Below are 12,465 nucleotides of genomic sequence, written 5' to 3'. Positions count from 1 at the left end.
TAGATAGAAATCTCAGCTACTGGTAAAAAGAGGGAGTATGTTTTCAGCCTTCAGGATTGCATAGGAAAGCTTGAATTCAATGTTAGGGCTTAGGAAGCAGAAGGTGCATTAAAAATAAGTTGAAATATCATGTGTTCTTGGAGGCTGACTCATGCATTGGGGACTGCAAATTCTGGAAATGGTTAATTAGTACAAACACTTGAGACATTCTCAGCTTGAGCATCTTCTGCGCCAGGATCACAAAGGGCCAGGAATTAATCTATGTATACAACAGCAATGGGAATTACACACCCTGTTGTATTTTAATATCCATCAAGAATTATGTTGGCATATTTAGATCCCTCTGCAGCTCTGCACCACAATGGGGTTTACTCTTCTTTAAAACAAGCTAATCAGTACCTGCGGAAGGCACAGCAGATTTCAGCACAATTCATTAATATATTACATGTTATATATAAAAATATGTATTAATGAATCTCTCCTGCACCAGGATGTACCTCTTCAACAGAGGATTGTCCAGCTCATATTGAAAAGTGATGGTTATAGATGCAAAGGTGTAAACTAGCTCTTATTTTCATTTTCTTATGGGAGGTCACACATTCTGTGAGAACAATTAAGGATCTGCTAATCCAAGGGTCTCAGATAAGAGGCTGAGTAACTATTAAGACTTAACTGACTTAACTTTATTGAAGGAAATAGGAAACACAAAATAAATTCTTGACATTTCATTCCGGAGCTACCCTTACAAAACATGAGTCCTGTCATCTATTTGCCTTGTCCTTGAAAAATATACACACAAAAAGGGAAGATTTTACAGCAGAAAATATCAATAATGTCTTGAGGGAGTCAGGCAAAATTGGTTTGTCTGTTTACAAATCAATACAAAAAAATCCTCTGTAAACCCCGTACTTATTTGACTTCGACGCCTGAGCATTACTGTGGGTGTAAAGGGTTGTTCTATGTAACGTGTCATTGTGCGGAGCAGTGAAGCTGATGTTCTGCGTTGTATTTCAGCTTTTCTCTCCGTATGCCTGTGTCAGTATTGTCCCACACCGATGTGCTTCATCTGTGACTCGGGGACCTCCTGAGGCCTCCCTCGCCTGTCCGAATGCTCCTGGCATTTAGCACCCCTGTCCTAATAAGTTTGGGAGTAAGTGGGAAAGGCTATGTAAACTCATCTGGGACAAGAGAAGGGAGCTCAGGACTTGTCCGCTGAAACCCAGGGAAGATATTCTCTGCAAACGTCCTCCTGGGAAGGCTGGGATCTGTCCCTGGGAAAGGGGATGGTTTTGTACCTGGGCAAGACTTTAGCTGGGGAAAAGGAGAGCCCAGAAAGCCCAAGGGCATTCCTTGTGTAATTACCAGGAATCTGAAATGTTGCCCAGAAAAGGCACGAGATGGGATGCAGAGGGAGAAATGATACCTTTCATTAAATTAGCTGAGCAGACCGGTTGCAGTACAACAGAGGAACAGAGAAAAGGCAGCTGGCTCCCAGGCACACCGGCCCTTCTGCGGGTCTGAGACAAGGACAGCAGGCTTGACAAGCACCGCCTCTGCCTTCGAGCACAGCACAGGCCCCAGGCACCAGCCTGAGAGCTACAATTATGAAAATATTGCCCTTAACGGTGTGCAAACATCGCTTGTAGGAAGAGGGATTGAACAACCTAAAGAGTCAGCAAGAGAAAAACTGACTGGGATGAAATTGCATAAAATGAAGGTCAACACCCTTTCTATTTTCTCCATCAGGATTTAAAAAGAAACAAAGGAATAAAGTGTAGGACATACAGAAAGGCCAACAACAAGAAAGAAGTTGGTTTTTGTTTTTGCTTTTGTTTTTGCTTTTTGCCAGCCAGCAGTAAACAACAGACATCTTTCAGAAAATGAGACATGTCCCAAGGAATTTGAGATGGATCATTGCCTTTTATGAAACATTAGATGTGTCTGGAAGTTAACACTGAAAATTAGAATGCAGAGAATAGGCAGACCACAGAAAAACATCATTATGTGCAATGTATTGACTTTCCTTTCATTGTGGGGAAAACAGTATTATTGTTTAGGTAAGTAAATGAGAATTCAAATGGGAGACCAAATCCACCTTGCATCTTGTTTTTTGGACATGATGAAATTTGCTGCAGTGTCCTGTATTATTGCATTATACATTACTGCCTGGAGAAAAGTTTCTCCCCAAACAAGCGGATGAAAATATTTTGAGAGAGATCACAAAGGAGCTTAGAGCAATGAGCAAACACCAAACAGGCAGCACCAGCGTGATTAAATTGTCTCTGCCTGCTCCCCCGTTCGGAGAGGGATGAGCTGGGAAAAACATGGTTATTTGCAGAAGAAACAGATTCCTATCATGACAAGATCAGGGAGAAAACTGCTTTGAATTCTCCCTATGCCTTTTGTGCAGCAAATTCTCCGACACAAAGATTTAAAACTCCCGCATGTTGGAGTGCTATCACATTACTATTTCCAGCGACAGCGGTCTGCGTTTAGATGCTTTTGTTCTCCATCCCTCCCTTCCCTGCTTCAGGTGCTCTTTATTTACAGCCATCTACCTCTTGGTTAACAAATTATTGTGTTACATGAAGGGGAAGACTGGCTCTCTGAGAAGCCAGGTGATGAGCCGGGTGGTCTGTGCTAGGATCTTCTTCCTCGACCCTTCGCAGCGTCACATTTGCAGCCCCGGGAGGACGGGCTGTGTGAGCCCCAGACATCAGTGTTGGCATGGTTGGTGGCTGCCTAGGGGCCACTCGGAGCACAAAGGCGGTTGAAGAGCCCTGTCACCGCCCTGTCCCAGCTCCGCAGGTGTCCCTGGTGGCACAGCCTGGTGGTGGATGGTGGCCTGAGATCAGGAACTGGCGGCCGTGCTGCGACTTCCCCACCTGGTTTTGCGGCTGAGCTGGAGGTGCACGTAACCGTGCCCCAAATTCAGGAGGGGGAGCTCGGAGATTTCAGGTCACCTACTTTCCGAGGCCGCCCACCTCTGTTCTCATGGCCCCGTGGAGATGAAGCTGTCGTGTCTAAGTTGGACACCTCTATTACGCAGCCTGATCACCGCGGGGCCGGCCTCAATCTGCTCCGTGGTTTTGCTGCGCTGCCGTCCCTGGGCAAGCAGCGGGGACGCTGCTGCATCCCCCTGGCAGCAGCCACCTCTCCCTGCCCTCTCCCAGGGGACCTGACCTCAGCTGCTGCCAGCACGCGTCCTCCCCCAGCTTCTCCTTTGTGTTAATCAATCCGGAACATTTATCAGAGGGTTTGCAGTAGCCTGGCATTTGTACTGACAGCGAGCCGGGTCAATGTGTAAGGGAAGGCCTCAGCTTTCCCAGGGATTCAGTGTCATTTTGGCCTCTTTTAGAGACCTGTTATTCTTTTTTGTCCCTGAGAACAGGTCCTGTTTGTGTCGGGGATAAGTCCAGCAAGGGCGACTCTCAGATAAGTCAGAAAATATGCAAACAAGAAAGATTCGGAGGAAGGCAAGATATTTTTCTCAAGGTTCGTGTGCTTTAATGAAGGACTGAAGACTAGTTAAAACTTTATTTCAAGCAAAAGTTCATGCGTGTAACTTGAGATGAAAAGAGATCAAATGCACCAACCACAAGACTCTAGGGCCTGCTGGAGCTTTTTTCCTTTAAAATCATACTTTTAACACTGAATTTTCAGTGTAAACCTGTTTGTCTCTCTCTGTGGTCCATTAAAGGGAATGCCAATTTCAAACTCCTGCTGAAGACATCCTACAAATGTAAGTAGGCTTAAAGAAGGCAGAGACATTGAAAAAGCAGTTTTCTGGGGATAAAGTGCATTGCATATTGCCCAGCTGTGGTTTGGAGGTTTGCTCCTTTTTCCTTCTCCCCTTCATTTGCTGTGTTGTGTCTTCCCTCCTGGTATTTAGCAAGAAACTGACACCTCAGAGACGAAGTGGGTGACTGAAAAATCACCAGGGCCTTTGCTGGAAAGCCTTGACTCAGAGGTACCTTCCACTGCAACTGAGTACGAGCTTGCGTTTGGATATTTGATGGAATCTGGCTGAATTCAAATTAAACTGTAGCTGGGAGAGGAATAATGCGAAGGCAATCTGTAGTAATGGTCCCAAGTAGTGCCGTTTGCAGAACGACACCGTGCCACTCACTGCGCATTGCTGCCGCGTTGTTAATGAGACCTCTGAACACGCCGAGCCCATTAATGATGGGGAAAAGCCTGCGGGGATTTTCCCTGATGGGGAAAAGAGCTGAGCACCCGCGATTTTTGGAGGCCCTCGCCACGCTCCCTCTGCCAGCTACAGGCACTTCTGTGCACCCCGCAGCACCCAGGGGTGCCCCCCTCACATCTCTCCTGGCACGGCACACGGGAGCCCTCCCTAACCCACTCCAGGGTGCAGAGACCAGCACTGCGAACAGCCCGCTACTTTGGTGCCTTGAGCTCTGATTTTGCTGAGGATGGGCCAGGAAATGCTCCCAGCAGCAGCGGCTCAGCTGCCTGCAGCGTGGGCAGCACCGCAAGCCCTGTCCCGCAGCGGGCCTCTGCTCCAGCATGGCTGGAGAAGCAGAAAGGCAGGATCTCCTCCCTCCTCCGACGGCTGCTGAAATGTTTTTGCCTGCAAGCCGCTGGGCCCTCTGCAATTCAACAGTGTCATCCGCTGCTGTGACAGCTCTTCCTCCTGTTCCCTCACTGTCATGCGGCTGCCAAAGCCAAAGGAAGGTTGTTTATAGACCTCCCCCCAAAACAAACCAACAAAAACTCTCCTGGTTAAGTAGAAGACTAAACCTGGAGATAAAGCTGGCCAAGAGGTCACCTCTGAACCCCTGCAATGGTCGGAGATGTGCACGGTTCATTTCTAAGCCGAGTAAGATACTACAGAGGTCGCTGAGCACAACTGGTGAGGTGGCAAGCGCTACCAGAAAGCCCCCTCAAAGCAAGGAGCTTCAGCAGAAAGGTAATCACACCTTTCAAGCAGCTGGCTTCTCGCCAAGCGAAATAAAGAAACTTTGGGCCGTCACCACTTCCTCCAGCACTGCTGGGGGGCATTGGCAGGGAGAAGAAAGCGGGCATCCCCTCAGAAGCTCACACTGATCTCCTAATTGCATCCCCATTAAACGTCGCTTCCTGACCTTCCCCATCCCACAGGTGTTCCCGACGGTGTCTGTGTCTGAGCACTGATCCCTGCTCACGGTGGTGGAGACCCTTTCAAAGAGCTGTCACCAGGCCAAAGGGAAAAAGACTTGTTTTTCCCACTTCTTCTCGCCGTCCCCATTCAGCATTTGGCGCCGCTGGTTAAACCGATAAGCAGCAGATGAGAGGGGGGCTGCTGCCATTTGGATCTCGTTAATGGCACTCTAAAGTCACCGTGGATTTTTCACTCCAGCTTTCCCCGGATGCAGGAGAGGACGAAACCACTGTGGTGACAGGCCCGGAGGGATATGCTCTTATCTCACATGACGGAGAGCTTGTGCTGGACCTGGAGATGTGAGCAGGACAGGGCAGCCCCTGGGGGACACATGCAGGAGGCACAGTTAGGAATGGGGAGAGAAATTTATCCTAAACAGCAAGTGGGAGCAAGCAGGCATGATCTCTCTAAGTGCTATCTCTGCTTCAAAAAGAAAATTCTCAGAGATTAAAACAGAATTTAAAAGATCAAGTGGCAAAAGTTCTTCCATTTTAGGCGGCTTCACCAAACAGGGGAGAAGTTGGGCAGATCCTTGCCCACCACAGCTCCAGCGGGTATAAAGCTGCTTGTTGCAGGACATGGACAAGCCTTTTGCTCTGGGGACCAGGAAGAAACATGTCCATGGAGCAGATCACTGCTGGATCTACCCCTGCATCTTCTGGATTATCTGGCTCTGCCCGTGCCTGGAACAGGGTCTGAGATGCAGCAGGTCCTGGTGTGGGCAGGTCTGGCTATTTGGGCTCTGCCTTCCATCAGCTCAGACTCTGCCCTCAGACCCAAAGGAGAACCTTTCTGCCAGCATTGACCATTTAAACCCAAATTTTGTGCTCAGAATATTCATTACGTTAAAGAAGAAATCATTATTGGACCAGATTCTGAGGAATAACATTCACTCTGGATTTGTAATACAAACCATAGCCTTGTGCTGCCCCATGGGGCATTTATTAAGCTTGGCCCTCAAAACGGGTTATCAAGCCCCTGTCCCAAGGTATTTCTATTTGCTTTCAATTACAAATGAACATTGTATAAGGACCCCAGTTTGCCTTGAAGTAATTGATTTTATCACTTAATAACACCCCTGCTGAGATGGGGCAAGAGGAGGCAGAGCCTGAGCAATGGTTCTGTTGTGCTGTCAGCATAAATTAGAGCTAAAGACATTACTCCTTAACCACAAGCATTGGGGTTTGTGGTTGTTGTTGTTTTGCAAATGCAATTTTCAGCTGACAAAAGGTTTTTCTGCACAATGGATTCTTTCCTGTTTAGGGTTCCCTTCCACACAGTTTTCGCAGCCTTGCTGCCCTCTGAATCTCCTGCAGGCAGCAGCGTGCAGGGGGAGAGAGGGTCAAGCTACAAAAAAAGGAGAGATTTCTGCTTTCTGCTCCATAAATTGCAACATACAGCTAAAGATGATAATTACAGAGAAAAGGATCATCAATTTACACTCCACTTTCTGAAAAAAAAAAAAAAAAAGTTTCAATAGACCCAGGGAAAGGAAAAATTAAAAATGAAGAAATCTGTTCTACTTTATGTATTATTGGAGAGGAGAAGAGAGAGCTGACTTTTGAGAAGCCCACATAAATTGAAGACTCGATAGTCCCTGAGTTTACCCAGCCCAAGACTCAAAGGCAGCATCAATCAGCCTGTGATTTCTTTGGGCAGAACAGGAAAAAAGAACCCAAACTCTATAAAGTAATATAATCCAGTGCTTATGGGGTTAACTTACTATGGCATAAAGAATTATAGGGGGGAGAAAGATTTATTTATAAGTTAACATTTTTATACACACACACGCATAAACTCATTAAATTGCTAGAATGTATAGCAGGAACATTTAATACATTCTTCAACTGCAGAGAAATTTCTGTTCAGCTCACGAATTCATCACCAGCGAGAGATAATGAGCTTTTTGCTGTAGGATGTAGCTCCTGGTGAAGGAGAAACTAGAAAACCACACTCTTCTTTATATTAAGGCTAGACCAAGAAGAGGAAACTGGAGTTAACCCCTGTCGTTTTTACTAGGTATGCCCATAAAAGCCATACTAAAATTAGTATAAAGAGGTAAAGGCGTTTTAAACAGAAACTAAAACAGAACTGATGTACTTCATTGCTAATAAAGAACAATTTCTTCTAAGCAAAACTTTTCCAAAATTTTGTTAGACCTTTTGTACTCACAGTCTCTTTGGTCTGGAAGAACTGAGTGAGAAAATCTTGGGAATAACTTTCAAAACATTTTCTTCTAGAAATTACTTAATTTACATATCCTTTTACCATTACTGTACAGTATATTGGGTCTACCTTATTGCAATAGTTACCTAATTCCTTTGTATTAACATGATTTCTTCACTTTTATCATGATTCAGTTCACAATGATCTTACAAATATTTCCCCAAAATCACTTTGGTTTCCAGTAACTTTACTGATATTTAATCCATACCCTCAATGTCAAAATGACTTAAATTCAGAAATAACCTCCCAAAACCTTTGCACTCAGTACACATTCTAACCAACAAATTAACATTTAACACGAATTCAAACCGTTTTACCCATATAAGAAAGATTTTTTTTTCCTATGTCAAAATAGCTGCTGTTTTGCAAAGGGGAGGTAGAAATAAAGTCCTAAAGATGCCTTTACTGTTCTCTCTGATCTCGCCCCACCTTCCATTTGCTCTTGCATGGAAAACATTATTTGTTAATAAAGATTTTTTATTATATCAGAGAGATACAGATCAGTATGTCAGTGAGTGATTTGGTACTCTGAAAAAGGATACGCAGACCTTATTCATTTTTCCCCCCTTGTTGGTGAAAGAGAGATTTTTTTATTTTTTTAAGTTCTCTATGTTCTTAAAGACACTTCACAGAATAATTGAGCATTTCCCTCTCTGCACTAATAGGACAGTCATTTCAAACCCATGAAGTTGAAGGAGAAGCTCTTTTATGAGCTGCTGAAGAATGCACCGTGCCATCCAACATCAAACATTCAGTCAAAAACATAATTAAGCCATTCTCTAAGTAATAGTAATGATCTCTTGTATTTTCCTAGATGCTTTCATCCCTGCAAGTACTATATCTGAGAACTTGGAGACCTTTTCCTGTCTTTCTTTCTCAATAGAAATTAAAAAACAAAACAAAACAAACAAAACGCTTGCTTTGATGAGATAATTTATCCATTATTTATTTATGTATCTATTCATTTTTATTTTAATTTAACTTTCTAAATATTTATTAATGGGGCAATTTTTAAAAATCATGGCTGGGTCATGTATGTATGTGCATGAATGTATGCCCAGGCTAGAATTTCTTTTTCTGGCTGTTGAAGGGCATCAGTCTCTTCACGGTACTCTGCAGCTCTCCAGGACTAGAGGCCACTTTATCAGATGAAATCAAAGATGTGTTTCTTCCACGTTTTCTTCTCCACATTTTGCATAAGTATGCAAAAACCCTCCAGACCTGCAACATTTTTTTGTTTTGTTTTGTGTGTGTGTGTGTGTTGTTTTTTTTTTTTTCCCAGAACAGGAGGCCTCCCTTTTTCTCTCTCTCTCTCTTTTTTTTTTTTTCTTTAAATTAACACATCTTCAGGGACAAGGCTGCGAGTGCTCTCTGAAGAGCCTTGACTGCAGACAGAAGCCCTGAAAGGCGTAGGTGGGCAGCAAGGCGAGCGTCACCGCATCCGCACTTCGTGTTGGTAGCCAGCCCACACGCCGGTGGCATCTGTTCATCTCTTCATTTAAGCTTGTCTCTCCCTGCAGTCCTGGGAGAATGATGCCTTAATGCAAGCAGACCCGGAAAATCAATATAAAGTGTGCCCCCTTCTATTTTATTTATTCCTTTGCTTTTATCTTTTTTAAGGGAAGGAAAAAAAAAATCTCTTGCTTGTTCATCCCTTGTGAGGGATTTTAAGGTAATCTTTCATCAGCTTTCCTTACAACCACAAGAAAAAAAAATCTCTCTCTCTCATTCTTACTTCAGGCAACTGAAGCATGAAATGGGAAATCTCATCCACAGTGGAGATCAAATGTGTCACTTTATTTATTAATTTCATGATCAGCTGAAAACTTTGATTCAGTGGACAACACCAGCCAGAGTGTTTTTGATAAAAAGCAAGAATAAGAACTAGTCCTGGAGAGGTTGCTGAGGATCTCCTTTTGATTATTTACATGGAGATTCAATGACAAAAGTTGTTTAAAATTAAGAAAGAAAGAAAGAAAATGAACAAAACCAGAAACCCTTGTGTTTTCCCTTCCTCTGCCAAGTCTCTCATCATGGCTTTGGCCACATCATATACACTCCCATGCCTCAATTTGCAGATTTTGTAGGGGTGTAGCTTGGTTTTATGTGACCTTCAGTTCAATTTAGCTCAGCTGTTGTCATGGCATGGTGTTTCCAGACCCTGAAGTCCTAGCTTCAAGATGTCACTGAAATAGTATGAACATTATTTAAATATTTGCAGTGCTCACATAGTGCTTTGAGCTCTCAGGCACTGTGGAAACGTCTGGTATTTTCTTTGTAAAAAGCATTTGCATGTATTTGAACATTTAAAATCTTGCAAGAAAAGGAGAAGGGGACATACTAGAAAAGGAATTTTGTGTTAAAACTAAATGCCTCTGAAATGAATATTAGTAACTTTAATAAAAACATCTTCAGCCTCGCTGGGACTTGTAAACCCCTTATTACTTGATATCTACATATTGTGGCTAAAAAATAGTGGTCTACTAATTTTGAGACATTTCATCCACCCAAGTAAATTTCCCATTTTTCTGAGAATGACTGTAGTAAGAACTTTAATCATCTAATTATAGTCTGTGTAGTTTGACACCATTAGCACAGCACCTAATTGTACCTGTGCACTGATCCCAGTGCCAAGGTCCTGGCAAAAAAACAGCCTTATGAGAGAAAAGAGAATTAGCAGGTACAGCTTTGTGTGGAATAGATCACTGAAGCACAAAATTAAGATACCTTATTACCATGAAGGAATCTCCAGTGAGACCCCTGAGCAATAGCCAAAGTTTACTGGGAACATATTTATTAGAAAGGTGGCCTCACGTTTTATTTAGCTGTATTTGGCAAATAGAACACATAAGCACTATCTTTCAAAATCTACATTTTCCTTTTTTTTCCAGGGCAAACATAAGGCACCTTGCACATAGAACCAGCATCATATAAATCATCCAAAATTTGCAAAAATACTCAAATTTGTGGGAGCATAGTGAAGGAGATCCCTATGTAACACTGAAAAATGAGCTCTCAGATACAAAATCAGAAGAACTGTAAAGGCAAAGAGACCCTACCAGGCACAGACATCAGCTTAAGTGGCTAGCACGTCCCATTACGATATCCCCACTTTAAGAAGGATACTGAAAAATGAAAGAGGGATCAGAAAATATGTGAAGATAGAGCAACCTGCTACCTGTCCAAAAATAATAATAATAATAAAAAAGACATCTGAACTGTTTAGTGCATTGCTGATGAGCTTAGAGGGCAATGTATCATCATCTTTAATAGCTGCAGAAGGAAGAAAAAAATCAGAAATGAGGGCTCTTCAGTGTTGCAGGCAAGAGCAGAGCAAAATCAAACAGCTAAGAGCTGAATTTGGATCTGTCTGCCCTCTGACTAAGAGATGGCTGTTAAACAACGTGGCCACTAGCAACATTTCCCCAGGGTCATTAGTAGATTATGCAGTGATGGATATGTTTTGATTAAGAGTGGACACAGCTTCCAAACCTCTGATCTTCATCCAGATGTTAATTCGGAGACGTCTTCTGGTCTGTTTTATGCAGGAGAATTGACCAAGATGATCTGAACAGTCCCTCCTGGTACAATAATCCATGAGCCTTATCAATAATTTACACCATGGCTCCAGACTTCACCATGGAATCACACAGGCAAAGGATGTGATGAAGAGGAACAAATCCAGCCCTGATCTTTGTTGAAAGCCGCCCTTTTAAGTAGGATTGCATATAATGGTTGACTCACCCAGCCCCCCTCCTTGGGCCACCATTTAATCATCCAGAGGGAAAACAGACTGACATTAGGGATGTGCACATATGCAAACCAACCTGTTTTATTACTATGAGGCAATTAAGCTCATAGGTACAAAACAATTATGCTTTTAAGTTTGCTTCTTTCCTTAAAGAAAAGCCTGTGGCATTTAAAAATGTATGTTTATTATTGGGATGCAGTTGTTTGTGATGTTTAATGGATGTGGGGCCAGAGGGTTAACCGTGCTGCTAGATGGATTTACAGTAGACATCAAAAAGAGCATGAATGAGTCCCAGTTTGACAGCTTGTAGATAAACTGTAGATGGGAGGCATAATTTATATGTATTTTAAAAATTCAACAACAACAGCAAATAATTCAAGGGACTCTAGCCAGCTGGTCTTCCTTCTAAAACTGGATATGGAAAGCAGGGAGACTTTGCACAGCAATGGTGACATGCAGAAGCCTTCTATATAAATTTACACATTTATCAAGTCTTTGTGGAATAATAAGCTACAATCTAGCCAGCCCGGGGCAGCCTGCTGTAATTGTTATGATTTGTTTTCCAGATACAGTACAAATTCCTTGGTAATCTTTCCTGAATTTTAATAAGGGGAAGGGAAGACTTAATTAAAGAGGCCTTTGTGCTGTTCTATAGCGACTGCCATCTGCAAGTGCTTCAGTTCGGTGTCTTATCTCCATCGTGCAGCCCGCAGTTTCGCCTTTGTAGACAGAGGTGGTAACTTAGGCTTGAGGAGTGAAAGAGCCGAGCAGCGTGTTTTTCGGGGAGCCTGCACCACTCCAGCATCTTCAGTGGCTGCTGCAGAGAGGCAAGGACACAGCCCTTTGATCTCCTCTGCTGCATTACAGGCTGCTTAATAGCATTTATTCCAAGATAAATTAGGGAATACACGGTTTACATATGAAAGAGGCACGAACCTTTCTTTTTTTTTAAGGGGTATGTACAACGTAATTGACTTCTATCAAGCATAGGCTCTGGTGTCAATAGGGCCTTTTATACATTGAGCCAAATAGGCTTTTATTTTTGCAACAATGAAATGAGCAAATATATCTTCCCAGTAGCTCACTGGCACATCCCAGAAGACAGAAAAGAAGAGATGAGCTTCTCAGCTACAGTTCTATATAAAAAAAAGTTTAAGATTTATTTGGAAATAAATCTCCCTTTCCCATATTTTTGGGAATAAGCAACTTGTATTACAGAGCTTATAATTAAGCATGGCCACCCAGTTTACAAGGCTCTGAAAATCCAGATAAATGACAGATTAGCTCACAAACGTAACCTGGAAACTGGTTTGGGATTCAGAGT

The sequence above is a fragment of the Anser brachyrhynchus genome (genome assembly GCF_964034855.1).
Source record: "Anser brachyrhynchus genome assembly, chromosome: 11".
Classification (NCBI taxonomy): domain Eukaryota; kingdom Metazoa; phylum Chordata; class Aves; order Anseriformes; family Anatidae; genus Anser; species Anser brachyrhynchus.
This window is presented reverse-complemented; position numbering follows the sequence as displayed.